Source organism: Mytilus galloprovincialis, chromosome 7 (genome assembly GCF_965363235.1).
Source record: "Mytilus galloprovincialis chromosome 7, xbMytGall1.hap1.1, whole genome shotgun sequence".
NCBI lineage: Eukaryota > Metazoa > Mollusca > Bivalvia > Mytilida > Mytilidae > Mytilus > Mytilus galloprovincialis.
This window is the reverse complement of record NC_134844.1, coordinates 81460686-81478704: the sequence shown is the minus strand read 5'-3', so window position 1 is coordinate 81478704 and position 18019 is coordinate 81460686. Positions and strand designations below refer to the sequence as shown.

Genomic DNA, 18019 nt, shown 5'->3' with positions numbered 1-18019 from the left:
GGAAAACCACTCCGACTGTATGTACAACTAAGATTAGATAGAGGAGCACCACTCTAACTGTATGTACAACTAAGATTAGATTGAGGAACACCACTCCGACTGTATGTAGCACTAAGATTAGATAGAGGAACACCACTCCGACTGTATGTACAACTAAGATTAGAAAGAGGAACACCACTCCGACTGTATGTAGAACTAAGATAAGATAGAGGAACACCACTCCAACTGTATGTACAACTAAGAATAGATTGAGGAACACCACTCCAACTGTATGTACAACTAAGATTAGAAAGAGGAACACCACTCCAACTGTATGTACAACTAAGATTAGAAAAGGAACACCACTCCGACTGTATGTACAACTAAGATTAGATGATAAGGAAGATGTGGTATGATTGCCACAAATCTCCACCAAGAAATCAAATGACATAGTATTTACAACTAAAGGTCATAATATTATTTCCATTTAATATCATGTTTTCAACAAATTTTCACTCGTGTATCAAAATAAACCTAGAGAGTCTTATTGCAAATAGGTTCAGTCTAAAATGGTAAAAATACTGTCTTTTTAATAAAGATAATTAGAGTTCTACTAAATTTGCAGTTTAGCTAATGTGTTAACCCTTTAATTCATAAACTTGACATACTGGTAAGTTATTATCCAGTTTGTCAAGGATTTGTAGAGTCTTTGTGTTTGTGATAGTTTTTGACTAAATCAACCATCATTAAAAAAAAAACAAGTTTTGACCTTTAAAGAAGTCTTGTTTTTTTGCTACTGGGTTGCTGTTACTTATTTGTGAAAGTCAAATCCTACGATCATATTTTCATAAAAAAAATGCTTCTTTAATATTGTATTGCTACACTTTTCTATCCTGTAATAGGTCACAATTGTAGGCAGTAGCTTGGTTGTTTTGAATTAGTTTTTTTAAAATAATATGTAGTATGATTGCTAATGAGACAACTTTTCACGCAAGACCACAGGACGAGGATTTAAACAACTATACAGCCTTCAACAATGAACAAAATCTATACCAAGTTTAGTCTTAAATGCATGATTTTTTTTATTAGTTGTTAGTGGTTTTGAACTAGCTGTCAGATAACTGAGAGTACTCTCAGATCTGTTCCTAGTTTCTTTTTGTTGTCGGGATGTACAAGTACCCGGCCATGTCCACTTGTATTTTTGTCCATCTGATGAGTTAAGCCTTTTTCAACTGAATTCTATATTTGGTTCTTATGTTGTACTGTTATACCACTGTCCCAGGTTAGGGGAGGGTTGGGATCCCGCTAACATGTTTAGACTCACCACATTATTTATGTATGTGCCTGTCCCAAGTCAGGAGCCTGTAATTCAGTGGTTGTCGTTTGTTTATGTGGTACATATTTGTTTTTCGTTCATTTTTGTCGAGGGGCTTCGACTTTAGTTGAAAAAGCGAGACTAAGCGATCCTACATTCCGTCGTCGTCGTTGTCATCGGCGGCGACGTCCACAAATATTCACTCTGTGGTTAAAGTTTTTGAAATTTTAATAACTTTCTTAAACTATACTGGATTTCTACCAAACTTGGACAGAAGCTTGTTTATGATTATAAGATAGTATCCAGAAGTAAACTTTGTAAAAAAATAAATCCATTTTTTCCATATTTTACTTTTAAATGGACTTAGTTTTTCTGCAGGGAAACATTACATTCACTCTGTGGTTAAAGTTTTTAAAATTTTAATAACTTTCTTAAACTATCCTGGGTTTGTACCAAAATTGGACAGAAGCTTATTTATGATCATTAGATAGTATCCAGAAGTAAATTTTGTAAAAAAAATAAATCCACTTTTTCCGTATTTTACTTTTAAATGGACTTAGATTTTCTTCCAGTTAACATTACATACGTGGAAAGACTGCAGTTAAAGTTTTTAAAACATTTATAAGATTCATAAACTATGCTGGATTTTTACCAAATTTGGACAGAAGCTTCTTACAATCAAATGGTTGTATCAAGAGGAATATTTTTATTGATTTTTTTTCCTCATTTTTGTTGAGCCTGCAATTTACAGCAAAAGTAGGCGAGATACTGGTTTTTGCGGAACCCTTACAAATTTTTTTATATAAATAAGGCTGTTAGTTTTCTCGTTTGAATTGTTTTACATTGTCTTAGTTGGGCCTTTTATAGCGGACTATGCGGTATGGACTTTGCTCATTGTTGAAGGCTGTACGGTGACCTATAGTTGTTAATTTTGGTCTCTTGTGGACAGTTGTCTCATTGACAATCATACCACATCTTCTTTTTTACATATAGATATATATGTAAGCTATGCTAAATAGGCTTTACATAGAGAAAATCAAACTCCTGATACACAAACCAAATATTGCAGGCTCACTGAAACAAACAAAAGTCTAATATAAACAGAATAATGCTGGTTTTAAAAGGCAATAACTTAGCTGTCTTTCCTTCTGTTTTGGTGAATTATTATTTTTAATTTGCTACCATATGTCATAAATAACAATTTTGACATCAGATGACCATGAGGGCATTCCACTATTTTGTTGTCACAGACATTTCTACCCACTTGACTTTTGTTTTTGACTGATAACTGGACACAAAATAACATTCCTTATATTGCTTGTTGTACTGTTTATCAATTTCATCAATAAATATTCATGAAAACAATTTTTAAGAACATAGATAAATGATATGATAATTGTTTGTGGTGAGAAATATATAAGTATATAAATAACAAATCAAGTATTCCAAAATTTGTGTGTGAAGAATATCTCACATTTTACAATTTCTACAAATAATTGTTCAACATTTTTAGAACATTATTTCTTAAATGGAATTTAAACAATTAAACTTCTTATTTTTTCATTGTACAAAACTACCACATGTTTTGTACTGAATAGGTATTAAAACAGATTAAACAACATTTTATAATATTCTGAATTTATTTTTTTATTTAAAATAGGCATACTCACAAGGAAATGTTCCTATATCATTCCATAGTATAACAACAATAAAACTTGAACAACTCTAGTTTTAGTATATCTTTTATCTTATCCCTAGATTTCTGCTCAATATAAACTTCCTTCATTATCTAAAATTCTATCCTAATCACAAGTTAACTTTTGACCTTACAACCTTCTATCTCATAATAGTGTAAAATTATGTAATTATTATTTGACAAAATGCAAATGACAAGGAAATGACAACACAAAAATGTATTTGACAGTTACTATGAGAAGGGCACCATATTATAAGATCATTACAGTATATCACACAACATTTATTAGTTTGAATAATTATACTTGACTTCAAAGTAATATTCCCAAAGAAACTAATGTTTAAATATACCGGCTACCTTTTTCGGGGAAATCTCTAGAAATGGTATTAACTGATTGTCATAACCTTTAGGTTACAAGCTCGTGATTTTGAATCACTCTGGCTATTCATTCACAAACCTTTAGGTTACAAGCTCATGATTTTGAATCAGGCTATTCATTTACAAACCTTCATCATCTCTTTAAACAGTTGGATAATTGAAGATGGAAAAAGTTTCAAAGAAAACATTGTTTTTTATTTATTCAATATATACCTAAAGGTTTGTTTCAAAATACTGAAACAGTATTCCATGTCATAACATCATATATAAATATATTATATCCTTCTACCAAAAAGTCTTTTTTTTCACTAAATACGGTACTTTAAACTTTATAAAGAACATTTTATTATCTACCCTTGAAATCCATACTAGTATTAAATAGCCTACAAGCCTATTTAAACATTTCAATGATCACTATCTATAGTTAAAGGATCTGTCATTTAATATCATAATATGAACGAACTGCCGATGTCTACAATACCCCACGTCACGTGAACTGTATAAATGCAAACTGTAGATGTCTACAAAACCCCACGTCACGTGAACTGTATAATTGTGAACTGTAGATTCTACAATACCCCACGTCACATGAACTGTATAATTGTGAACTGTAGATGTCTACAAAACCCCACGTCACATGAACCGTATAATTGTGAACTGTAGATGTCTACAATACCCCACGTCACATGAACTGTATAAATGCAAACTGTAGATGTCTACAAAACCCCACGTCACGTGAACTGTATAATTGTGAACTGTAGATTCTACAATACCCCATGTCACATGAACTGTATAATTGTGAACTGTAGATGTCTACAATACCCCACGTCACATGAACTGTATAAATGCAAACTGTAGATGTCTACAAAACCCCACGTCACGTGAACTGTATAATTGTGAACTGTAGATTCTACAATACCCCACGTCACGTGAACTGTATAATTGTGAACTGTAGATTCTACAATACCCCACGTCACATGAACTGTATAAATGTGAACTGTAGATGTCTACAAAACCCCACGTCACATGAACTGTATAAATGTGAACTGTAGATGTCTACAAAACCCCACCTCATGTGAACTGTAGATGTCTACAATACCCCACCTCATGTGAACTGTAGATGTCTACAAAACCCCACCTCATGTGAACTGTAGATGTCTACAAAACCCCACCTCATGTGAACTGTAGATGTCTACAAAACCCCACCTCATGTGAACTGTAGATGTCTACAAAAACCCACCTCATGTGAACTGTAGATGTCTACAATACCCCAGGTCATGTGAACTGTAGATGTCTACAATAACCCACCTCATGTGAACTGTAGATGTCTACAATACCCCACCTCATGTGAACTGTAGATGTCTACAATACCCCACCTCATGTGAACTGTAGATGTCTACAATACCCCAGGTCACTACTAATTAGCACAAAAGCCATTAATGTTTTAACAAATCATTAAGACTGTTAGTAGTATCCAGTACATGTAACAATTAAAATATTTATTTGATGTCAAAATTGGTGCATATAAACAATGATATTTATCATAATTAGATTAAATTATACATAAATGATTCAATTAATCATGGTAACAATGTTACATGTACATGCACATTTTGCTGTGGTTTTCTTTATACAGCAAATGTTAGGGGTGACATTCAATCACCTTGTCAAATCTCATCACAGTTCACATGCAATGGAGCAAAACATCTGTCAAACTGTCAAATGTTAAAATCAGTTCAGTAGAAAATAATCAAAAGGTTGCCTTTTAACTGCAACTATAAGCAACAAAAATATGCCTCGCTGATTCTAAATATTTTGACTATTTTTATGTACAAATCAAGTAACAAAAATATATTTCTTTGATTCTTTGATTCTTTTGAATTTCCAGAGAATGACTGTCCACTCAAGCCCATATCCTAGCTCAAATGTTAATATACTTAAGTTTTACAAGCGCATTACATTTGCACACTTTTGGGGGAATACATTTTTTTACGTTTGTGAGCAACTTTTGATTACATTTGCAGGCATTCATTTTACAGGTTACAGAGGTAAAATTACAGATAATTCATAATTAAGACTTAATTGTGTGTATCTATAACTATCATCATAATAGTTTAATATAATTGTTAATTTAAGTTTATATATCAAATTCTAAAAAGTGAGAAATTCTGTAATAAGCTTAAGACATATGTAACCTAACTGTGAATATTTCATAGTGAATAATTATAGAAGTATACTATTTCCTAATTTTACTGAAATAGTGAAAGGAAAAAAAATCATAAGAGTATAAGATTGTTTTACATTCTGAATACACAGAAAAATTTAGTCGTAGTTAGTGAGGTGTCTTTTGTTATCTTGATTGAAAAATTCTAAAGTTTGTTAAGAAAATACACAAACTTGCATTTTACCCTTATTTTCTATTTTTAGCCATGTCGGTCATGTTGGTTGGCAGACACATTTTTCAAATAAGATACCCCAATGATGATTGTGGCCAAGTTGGCTAAATTTAGATATATGTTAAGTAGAAATCTGTTAAAATCATTTCATTACCTTAATTCACCTGATAACAACATAGGTAATTACCTACACAAATGTCATGTTACTTTTGAACCTCCACATTGAAATGACTGCTATTTTAGAAATCCTGTATGGTTATAACAGAATATAATTACAACTTAGTGTCATAATTCATTTAGTTTTTAGTATTTTGTCTACACAGTGTATTATATCTCTTACATAACATTCCTTTGTCATCAAACAACAGTCCATATATAAGTTATGGCCAATGACACTTTTGTGAACTCTTGTCTCCATAAATAGTAAACTCTTGATAATTATTACAACAAATATTTTTCAATAACTGTTTCATTTTCTGTTGTTTTATATTGATTAGAAATATACATGTATCTATATGTTTCTTTACCTTGGACTAAGAACAATAGTAGTAGTATCAATAATCAATGTGTAAGTCTGAAGTTTATGTTTACACAGAATGTAATTATATTTACTTTTCACAGTTTTTTTGTCTAGACCGACTCCTACAAAGTTATTGTTATGATTTTGATATTTTGTTACAAAGACATCCAATCTGCAATCCCAGGCAGGAGGATTTTTTTTGGATCGGTTAACTAAGATGACATGTTATCTATTTTCTGCACTATTCAAGCAAGATTTTTCATTTTCATTAAAGCATTAAGGGACTGATTATTTATTTTCACAACAATATTTAAAATATTCGTAAACATACAATTTTTAAATTATTTGTTTATAAATTATAAATGATACATGTATAGTTAAGTCATCATGTACCATTTAATCAGAATTAATCATCATCCTCTGCAGAAATGAATCTTCTATATTCCCAACTGCATATACATGTATTGCTTCCATACACTATATTAAAGATTGATTGTATCTACCCTATTTTAAAAGTAAAATGTATTGGCAAACATGGTAAGCGGAGCGGAGCGAGGAATTTTTTTTTTAAGGGTTTTGGAGCCACTGAAGGCACAAGAAGCTTTAGAAGAAATAATGCAAAATCATGCTTTCTGGGTGTTCCCCAGACCCTTTCTTATTTTTGTTCTCAAAGCAAAATGTATATATTCAGTGTAAGACTTAAGTTTTTAGGGACAACATCAATAGACCAATATGCATGATAAAGCAAAAATGTAATTCACATAGTTGAAGTCTGGGGTTTGCTTCTGTTTTTTAAACTTATGATCAAGTTAATAACAAAATTACTAAATTACAAGAGGAATGCAACACTAACAGAATACAGAAGGGCAATCAATGAACAAAAGACAAATAAATAAGAAACATTGATCAGGAAAACAGAACTTGTTTCTTGCAAGGCACTCCACGTGAAAACAATTTGATATGGAGCGTTTAGAATGCTGTGGAGGTCTGTCTCCACAAATCACATTATAATAAATCAGTTGACTCACGGTGAACAGAAGACCAACCGACTAAAATGCTGTGGAAGTCTGTCTCCACAAATCACATTATTATAGATCAGTTGACTGTGAACAGAAGACCAACCGACTAGTATGCTGTGGAAGTCTGTCTCCACAAATCACATTATTATAGATCAGTTGACTGTCAACTGAGTGTCATGATCTCATTCTGTGGCCAATATTCTGACACTTTAATATCAGTTTATAACCATTTAAACGACAAAAAAAAATTAATCAGATGATCAGGACATCAGCTTTTTGTTGGATACACAATTGGAAGGTGATTAAAATATTAAATGCTGAATTTAATCATAACCCATATCTAACAATTCTTTACTGTTTTATCTCCTTCCATACAATGATCTACATTTGTTACATTAATATTTATATCCTTTTTTGTTACTTTTGGCAAAAATGTGACAAATCAACTGTTTTAACTCATTTTACTCCTTATTTTATTACCACTTTATAACAACAAAACTTACAAGATTTTTTCATGCCATGAAATCTACATTTTGTGTGCAAACTACTTTATATTTACATTATTTCTGAGTTTGAAATTTAATCAATTTAAATGAAATAAACAGGGACTTATTTCCTTTGGAAAAGGTCAAAAGTGTAACTATTATGAAACTTAAGTCCACAACCTTTAATAAACATATGTAGGACCTTAAATAACCTGTTTAACTCAACTTTAAGTGACCACAAGAAAAGATAAAATAAATACATTAACATAAAATTGGCCATAACAACATACTGATTAAGCCTGTATTGGTGTATTTAATAAACACTACAATATTATTTATTGTCAATGCAGAATGATATGTATTTTCAATAATTTTGGCATCTGATTTTTCAGCTATTTGACTATATGTTATTGAAAAGTATGATAAACACATACATTGTAGTATTCATTTTTTTTAACACATCTTGCTGTAAGCAGAGGCAGATTCAGGGGAAAAGGGGGGGGGGGGGTGCCTGGCCCCCTTTCATGGGGAAAAAATTTGGTTTCTTATATAGGGAATCACTGAAGCGTGAATGGAGTGGGCCCCCTCTTATGAAAAATTCTAGATCCGCCAGTGGTAAGGCAGGTTGTTACATTATCTAGAATGTCTAGGTTAATATTTTTCTGACTAATCCAAATCCACCTTCTTCCAAAAGTTCCCATGTCGATAGATATAAGAATAGTATGAGTGCCAATGAGACAACTCTCCAATCAAGTCACAATTTGTAAAATACTGGTAAACCATTATAGATGAAAATCTAGTTATAACTCTTGAGATTCCCCTCAACAATCTCAGTTTCAACAGATCTTTTTAAAATTAAACCATTATGACCAGTTGCAATCAAATATTCAATACACCTATAAAATATGTGTAACATAATGACTTATAAATTTCACTGCATGTACAGAAATGGCAAAAGTTCCGAGATTAAGACAACAACTGTGAACAAATAATTAAGGTCAACAAATAGACAGTTTAAAAACAAAACTTAACAAAACATACCTATTCTCCCTGGTATGTGCAGAAGTATTACCATTTCATTTTGCATCAAGGAAAATTACAAAAATGTCAGTAATTCATATATAAAGTTAAACTTTATAAAGCTGTCATTAAGTTTCAAATTTTGCTGTAATTTAGGTTATTCTATAACAGTGCAATTGTATAAAGCCAGGTGAGAATGTTTTATTATAGCAAGGAAGTTAAAATAATATTTGTGAAAAACTTCCTTTTGAAAGGCAATATCAATGTAATTCTGTTTAAGATACAATATTTGAAAAATCTTTTTAAGTTACACATTAATAAAGTTTTAATTCGAAGTTGTTCATGCTTATATAATAAGTTGGTTCAAAGTTTTTTTTTCATCGCACACTCACTGTCTGATCATGACTTAATTATGTCTTTGTAGACCTTTGTATGCAGGAATATAACTTGTAACAATCAGGTTTTGTAATTACATATATAATGCATGAATAAATGAAGGTGATTATGAGTAAAACAGCAACCCAATGCTCAAGTTTATATGACAACAAACAAGAACACACTTTTAATCAAAAGTACTGAAGTACTGAACATTGGATGACAGCAAGTTCTTGTGGATGGTCAAAAGCACTTGTTTCAGAAAAAAATCCCATCAAGTTAGTTTACACTGTAACAAGAGGCAGATAAAAAAAAAATATGATAGTTTACACTGTAACAAGTGGCATATAAGTCTTTAGACTTTATTCTACCCTCAAATTAGTTTACACTGTAAAAAGATGCAGATAAAGATATAAAAAAGAAGATATCTGCCAATGAGACAACTTCTCATAAGAGACCAAATGAAGAATTTATAGTACTCTCTAAACAGTTTTCACTGTAGTGAAAGGCAGACAAATAATACAGGTAAATCTTTTCAATTATGTAACTAACTTCCTAAGATTTGTATTTTTGCATCATGATTACCGTGAGGGAATTGCCTAGATTTCCATTACGTAACTTTCTTGTTGGGTTTGTAACCAATCTATAAACATGATAAATATGTGGACATTATCACATCTTCTTTTTATATATTAGTTGTCGGACTGGGTTTTGGTTATTAAGATGACCTGACTGGTTCCCTGAAATCCTTCGTTCTATTTTTCCGCTTCAATTTAACGGGTTTCCGTTTGGGAACAGTTTTTACGTACCCATATTTTTGTTTATATTGTAGGGGAAAGGATATAGACATGGAATTAAATGCAAAATATTATTTGTCGCCAACTGGGCGATCAGGATGATAAATATACTTGTCCGAAAACCTAGTAGATTGGGCGATTGAGCAACTGTTAAGTTTATAAGTCTCTGTAGTCAATTTAAGTTATTGTCTGGAAAACCAGAAAATCCTTGTTTTTGGCTCCTTAATTGTCCCATATTTCTAAACAGTTTGGGTCAATCCAAAAAAATCAATCGCAATCTTCCTTTTGTGGTATAGAACCGTAATTGTGGTACAATTTCAAAGAGATCCATAAACTTACTCTCAAGTTATTGTCTGGAAACCAAATGTCTTCGGTTGACAAAAACATCATTAAAGGACCAATTTTTGAAGTCCTGAATAAAAAATTTGATAACTTTATTTGACTCCTTTTAGAATGAATATTATTTGTTTTCAGAAAATTAACAGGGAAATTTACTTACTCTAGGCCCTTCTCTTTTTATGGATAAAAATAAAATTGAGAATGGAAATGGGGAATGTGTCAAAGAAACAAATAGTTTGTTTTTACCCATAAAATGTTTCATACATTCTGCCTGTTTACATGGTGTAGCTAAAAAAAATTCCAGACATTTTAAATGGAAAAGTTATCCACTATATATATTCTTGACTATTTTCACATTATCTTTCAATATTACCAAGCAACATAAATATATACATTTCATAAATTTGCATAGATAATTTTTATACTATGATAGAATCAAATTTCATCTCTTATTAAATCATCTGACCCAGACATGTTATGCATGATCAACTTAAGTTAAAAAGTTAAATACATGACAACAAATGTTTTATGAACAAAAGTTTTCCTTTTTTTACATAAGAGTACAAATGCATTAACAGAATGTTAATTTTCCTTAGAATTGCAAATAACTTTAAAACTGCCAGCACAGAACAGAAATCAGGTGTCCATAGAATGATGAACAACTGTAAAACTTATATCATCACATAACTAGAATAAGTTAATTAATACAATGGTGAACAACACAAAAACTAATATCATCACATAGCTATAATGTGTTCATAGAATGGCAAGACCTCCTTACACTGATATAATAAACTGCAATGTGTTCATAGAATGGCAAGACCCCCTTACACCATTATAATCACATAACTACAATGTGTCCATAGAATGGCAAGACCTTCTAACACTGATATAATCACATAACTACAATGTGTTAATAGAATGGCAAGACCTCCTTACACTGATATAATCACATAACTACAATGTGTTCATAGAATGGCTAGACCTCCTTACACTGATATGATCACATAACTACAATGTGTTAATAAAATGGCAAGACCCCCTTACACTGATATAATCACATAACTACAATGTGTTAATAGAATGGCAAGACCTCTTTACACTGATATAATCACATAACTACAATGTGTTAATAGAATGGCAAGATCATTTACACTGATATAATCACATAACTACAATGTGTTAATAGAATGGCAAGACCTCCTTACACTGATATAATCACATAACTACAATGTGTTAATAGAATGGCAAGATCCCTTACACTGATATGATCACATTACTACAATGTGTTCATAGAATGGCAAGACCTCCTAACACTGATGTAATCACATAACTAAAATGTGTTCATAGAATGGCAAGACCTCCTAACACTGATGTAATCACATAACTACAATGTGTTCATAGAATGGCAAGACCTCCTTACACTGATATAATCACATAACTACAATGTGTCCATAGAATGGCAAGACCTCCTTACACTGATATAATCACATAACTACAATGTGTTAATAGAATGGCAAGACCTCCTTACACTGATATAATCACATAACTACAATGTGTTAATAGAATGGCAAGACCTCCTTTTAAACACTGATATAATCACATAACTACAATGTGTTCATAGAATGGCAAGACCTACTTACACTGATATAATCACATAACTACAATGTGTTAATAGAATGGCAAGACCTCCTTACACTGATATAATCACATAACTACAATGTGTTAATAGAATGGCAAGACCTCCTAACACTGATATAATCACATACTACAATGTGTTCAAAGAATGCATGACCTCCTTACACTGATATAATCACATAACTACAATGTTTTAATAGAATGGCAAGACCTCCTTACACTGATATAATCACATAACTAAAATGTGTTAATAGAATGGCAAGACCCCCTTACACTGATATAATCACATAACTACAATGTGTTAATAGAATGGCAAGACCTCTTAACACCGATATAATCACATAACTACAATGTGTTAATAGAATGGCAAGATCCCTTACACTGATATAATCACATAACTACAATGTGTTCATAGAATTGCAAGACCTCCTTACACTGATATAATCACATAACTAGAATGTGTTCATAGAATGGCAAGACCTCCTTACACTGATATAATCACATAACTACAATGTGTTCATAGAATGGCAAGACCTCCTTACACTGATATAATCACATAACTAGAATGTGTTCATAGAATGGCTAGACCTCCTTACACTGATATGATCACATAACTACAATGTGTTCATAGAATGGCTAGACCTCCTTACACTGATATGATCACATAACTACAATGTGTTAATAAAATGGCAAGACCCCCTTACACTGATATAATCACATAACTACAATGTGTTAATAGAATGGCAAGACCTCTTTACACTGATATAATCACATAACTACAATGTGTTTATAGAATGGCAAGATCCCTTACACTGATATAATCACATAACTACAATGTGTTAATAGAATGGCAAGACCTCCTTACACTGATATAATCACATAACTACAATGTGTTAATAGAATGGCAAGATCCCTTACACTGATATGATCACATTACTACAATGTGTTCATAGAATGGCAAGACCTCCTAACACTGATGTAATCACATAACTACAATGTGTTCATAGAATGGCAAGACCTCCTAACACTGATGTAATCACATAACTACAATGTGTTCATAGAATGGCAAGACCTCCTTACACTGATATAATCACATAACTACAATGTGTCCATAGAATGGCAAGACCTCCTTACACTGATATAATCACATAACTACAATGTGTTAATAGAATGGCAAGACCTCCTTACACTGATATAATCACATAACTACAATGTGTTAATAGAATGGCAAGACCTCCTTTTAAACACTGATATAATCACATAACTACAATGTGTTAATAGAATGGCAAGACCTACTTACACTGATATAATCACATAACTACAATGTGTTAATAGAATGGCAAGACCTCCTTACACTGATATAATCACATAACTACAATGTGTTAATAGAATGGCAAGACCTCCTAACACTGATATAATCACATACTACAATGTGTTCATATAATACATGACCTCCTTACACTGATATAATCACATAACTACAATGTTTTAATAGAATGGCAAGACCTCCTTACACTGATATAATCACATAACTAAAATGTGTTAATAGAATGGCAAGACCCCCTTACACTGATATAATCACATAACTACAATGTGTTCATAGAATGGCAAGCAACCCTTCAACTTGGTTTTTTTAGGAGCCATCATGTTTTATACAAGCAGCTGGTCAGTAAGATAGTTTGAACTGTGAGTCAATCCTTAGTGTACAAACTAAGTCCATATGAACAATTTTTAAATTATAACTTCACAATGTTACAATAATCAAGAAACACATTTATCTTCATACAAAAGTATATTTTTGTTCCCAAATCTAAAAAAAAATTCTTTCAACTCACACATTTATGTTTTTATTGCTTATATCATTGTTGACTAAACTCCTCGTATACAAATGTACAAAGCAATGTTAAGAATCCTCTAAAAAACACATGTTTGCCACACACATATGGTCAGATTACAAGACAACTGGATAAAAATAACACAGGTATATAATATCTTATGTCATTTTTTGCAACAGTTATGAAATAATTTATTACATTATGTTTTATCAGCTAGCTAGGTCATCTTTTTTTGCAAAATAGTAGCATGAAATTTTATACTGAAACCCTTTTGAAATGTTTATGTAACAGTTTTAAGGGATAAACAAGTTTTGTTTTTGTGTATTTTATTCCAGCAAAAACTTGTATTCTAATATGCATATTTAGGTGTGGTTAAATATGAAATGTATATCTATTATTTATATTTTTAAAGAAAACTAAGCATGCTTCATGAATAATACATTCTTATACATGTATTTCACAAACTTTACTGCATTCAACATGTTAAAGTGATTTTCCCTAACTATTTTAATATAATTTAAATTTCTACATATGTTACATGTACAAATGGCAGGTAGTTTCTACAAATTAAGAACTTTACCAAGTTCCTCTTTTAACCCATATAAACTAGCAGAAATAGTTATCAAAAGTACCAGGATTATAATTTTATACGCCAGACGCGCGTTTCGTCTACATAAGACTCATCAGTGACGCTAAGATCAAAATAGTTAAAAAGCCAAATAAATACAAAGTTGAAGAGCATTGAGAATCCAAAATTCCAAAAAGTTGTGCCAAATACGGCTAAGGTAATCTACTCCTGGGGTAAGAAAATCCTTAGTTTTTCGAATAATTCAAAGTTTTGTAAACAGGAAATTTATAAAAATGACCATATAATTGATATTCATGTCAACACCGAAGTGCTGACTACTGGGCTGGTGATACCCTCGGGGACGAAACGTCCACCAGCAGTGGCATCGACCCAGTGGTGTAAATAGTTATCAAAAGTACCAGGATTATAATTTTATACGCCAGACGCGCGTTTCGTCTACATAAGACTCATCAGTGACGCTAAGATCAAAATAGTTAAAAAGCCAAATAAATACAAAGTTGAAGAGCATTGAGAATCCAAAATTCCAAAAAGTTGTGCCAAATACGGCTAAGGTAATCTACTCCTGAGGTAAGAAAATCCTTAGTTTTTCGAATAATTCAAAGTTTTGTAAACAGGAAATTTATAAAAATGACCATATAATTGATATTCATGTCAACACCAAAGTGCTGACTACTGGGCTGGTGATACCCTCGGGGACGAAACGTCCACCAGCAGTGGCATCGACCCAGTGGTGTAAATAGTTATCAAAAGTACCAGGATTATAATTTTATACGCCAGACGCGCGTTTCGTCTACATAAGACTCATCAGTGACGCTAAGATCAAAATAGTTAAAAAGCCAAATAAATACAAAGTTGAAGAGCATTGAGAATCCAAAATTCCAAAAAGTTGTGCCAAATACGGCTAAGGTAATCTACTCCTGGGGTAAGAAAATCCTTAGTTTTTCGAATAATTCAAAGTTTTGTAAACAGGAAATTTATAAAAATGACCATATAATTGATATTCATGTCAACACCGAAGTGCTGACTACTGGGCTGGTGATACCCTCGGGGACGAAACGTCCACCAGCAGTGGCATCGACCCAGTGGTGTAAATAGTTATCAAAAGTACCAGGATTATAATTTTATACGCCAGACGCGCGTTTCGTCTACATAAGACTCATCAGTGACGCTAAGATCAAAATAGTTAAAAAGCCAAATAAATACAAAGTTGAAGAGCATTGAGAATCCAAAATTCCAAAAAGTTGTGCCAAATACGGCTAAGGTAATCTACTCCTGAGGTAAGAAAATCCTTAGTTTTTCGAATAATTCAAAGTTTTGTAAACAGGAAATTTATAAAAATGACCATATAATTGATATTCATGTCAACACCGAAGTGCTGACTACTGGGCTGGTGATACCCTCGGGGACGAAACGTCCACCAGCAGTGGCATCGACCCAGTGGTGTAAATAGTTATCAAAAGTACCAGGATTATAATTTTATACGCCAGACGCGCGTTTCGTCTACATAAGACTCATCAGTGACGCTAAGATCAAAATAGTTAAAAAGCCAAATAAATACAAAGTTGAAGAGCATTGAGAATCCAAAATTCCAAAAAGTTGTGCCAAATACGGCTAAGGTAATCTACTCCTGGGGTAAGAAAACTACCCTTCCAGATCATTGTTGTTGCAACAGCCTGTAAAACTGTTAAAGGTTTCACATATTTTGTCTTAAAGAGAATTGTTGCATGAATAAATAATTGAATGTGTGGAAAATCAAATAAGGAACAATAACAAAACAATAAATAAGGAATGTGTCCCCATGGTTACAGATGATGCCCCCGCTTGCATACAACCTTATAAAGAACATTAGATAACTCAAAAACATAAAAAGTGACACTGCCCAAATTTGTAAATGATCTGAATTTTTATGGAAATGAGCAATGTGTAAATATTTCATATTATTCCATATTGGTATTATTTTAGCAGGTTTCTCTATATGAATTGGATTTTGAATACAAAAGCATATTCACCTGAGAAAGCGTTATTCACCTGAGAAAGTGTTATTAACTGCGCTAAACGTCACGCGCTTTTACATGCTACGTTATGGTAAAATGTTTTCTGTAAAATTTGTTTTGGTATATGTTTGTCATCAAATTCATTTCCTTTCCTCCGAATATGAAATAAAACAATTACTGTCTTTTGTTTCGGTAAATATAGGGTTTAATTGATTTTGAAAAACTGATATTCACTTCGGCCGTCGGCCTCAGTGAATATCATTTTTTTCAAAAGTCAATAAAACCGCATATTTACCTCATCAAAAGACAGTAATTGTATAACATTTGATTGATGCAAACTAAAGTAAAAGAACAGAAACAAAAAATTCAGCATTGTTTTCCATACGTAAAGGGGCATAACTTTAGAACTGTAGACATGACACCACCAAAATTCAGACTCAATCTGTGCTTTGTGGTTATGGATTTTTAACCTTTCCTAAGATAACATTCCTTTTTGATAAAGTTATTGTGTTATTTTTTTTTAAATCAGAATAAAATAGTGAATTGTCACATACAATATATTAGTAACATTATTATAATAACATTCACTACTTACACTTTTACACAGTATTTGAGTTAAAATCCATAATTTCCCAACCTTAGTACATTGAAAAATGTCCATATTTTGGCCTGAAGGATCACAACCAAGTTTATTTTATATCATTAATCATTTTAGGTCACAAATTTGATCTATACTGATTAGTTCAGCAACTCTGTCGAAAAATCAAAATAAAAAATAACCTTAAGGCACATTCTTGTTTTCTAGGTTAAATATATAAATGTAATTAAATATTTGTTAGGCATTCTAACACTGCTTTTTCTTTTCTTTAATGCAGCCACATTGAGTGATAGATCCTAATATAGTATACAAACCCTTATATAAACACACAGGGTCATTCTTAAGTATTTAATTATTTTATTTAAATTACCTTGAAAGTCATGTATTTCTTTGTTTCTTCATTTTAATAATCCTTTAAAATGATCTGAAAATTATAAAATAAAAGAAAATACCATTCAAAATGCCAGCTTTTGAAAAAATCAATTTCCTGATCGAATGTATATAAAAAGTTAGATGACAGTTTAATAACTTCTATTCCTTTAAAGACACATTTATAGTCAAATGACAATACATAAGGTGTCATATAAAATTTCCTTGTGACCTTGAGGTAATATGTGTCCATTACAAACATATGTTTTCCTTTCAACACATTTTCTATATTTTATAGCATTTCAATGTCAACTTTTTAATACACAATAATTCTGCTTAAAGATTTGATTAATCTAACAACTGAGTTGTAAGCCAACTGCATATAGATATCAAAACTCCATGCTACTTAAAGGGTTGACAACTCCAAACTCATACCAACCTTCATGCAAGGATTTGTACAGTCAATCCTTGTTTTCATGCAATCATAATTTTCCAAATTTTGCATTTATATATATAATCAATATCAGAAGTTAAAATATGCTAAAATATATTTTCCTTTGTTTTGTAGAGACATTGGAAGCCTAGTTTTGAGGTTGTAGGATTAATATATATAAGATAGGATATATAGGAAGAAGGAGTAGACCTAATGTTTTAGATGTACTAGTAATTAATTAGAC

The 18019-nt window shown here is 31.7% G+C and overlaps 1 protein-coding gene across 9 annotated transcripts in view; it reads right to left on the bottom strand.

Annotated features, from left to right (window-relative positions):
* Positions 1–18019, bottom strand: part of LOC143083786 (uncharacterized) — a 59371-nt gene that overhangs the window by 15213 nt on the left and 26139 nt on the right. For 5 of the 9 annotated variants that reach the window (XM_076260136.1, XM_076260128.1, XM_076260129.1 and 2 more), the window contains one exon: positions 17344–17397. The exons of 2 other annotated variants lie outside the window; for them this stretch is intronic. The gene's annotated coding sequence lies outside the window, so the exon portion shown is untranslated. Of the gene's footprint in view, positions 1–2964; positions 3062–16970; positions 16993–17343; positions 17398–18019 lie in introns of those variants that run through there. 2 more of the 9 variants (XM_076260135.1, XM_076260134.1) reach the window with 2 other exon arrangements.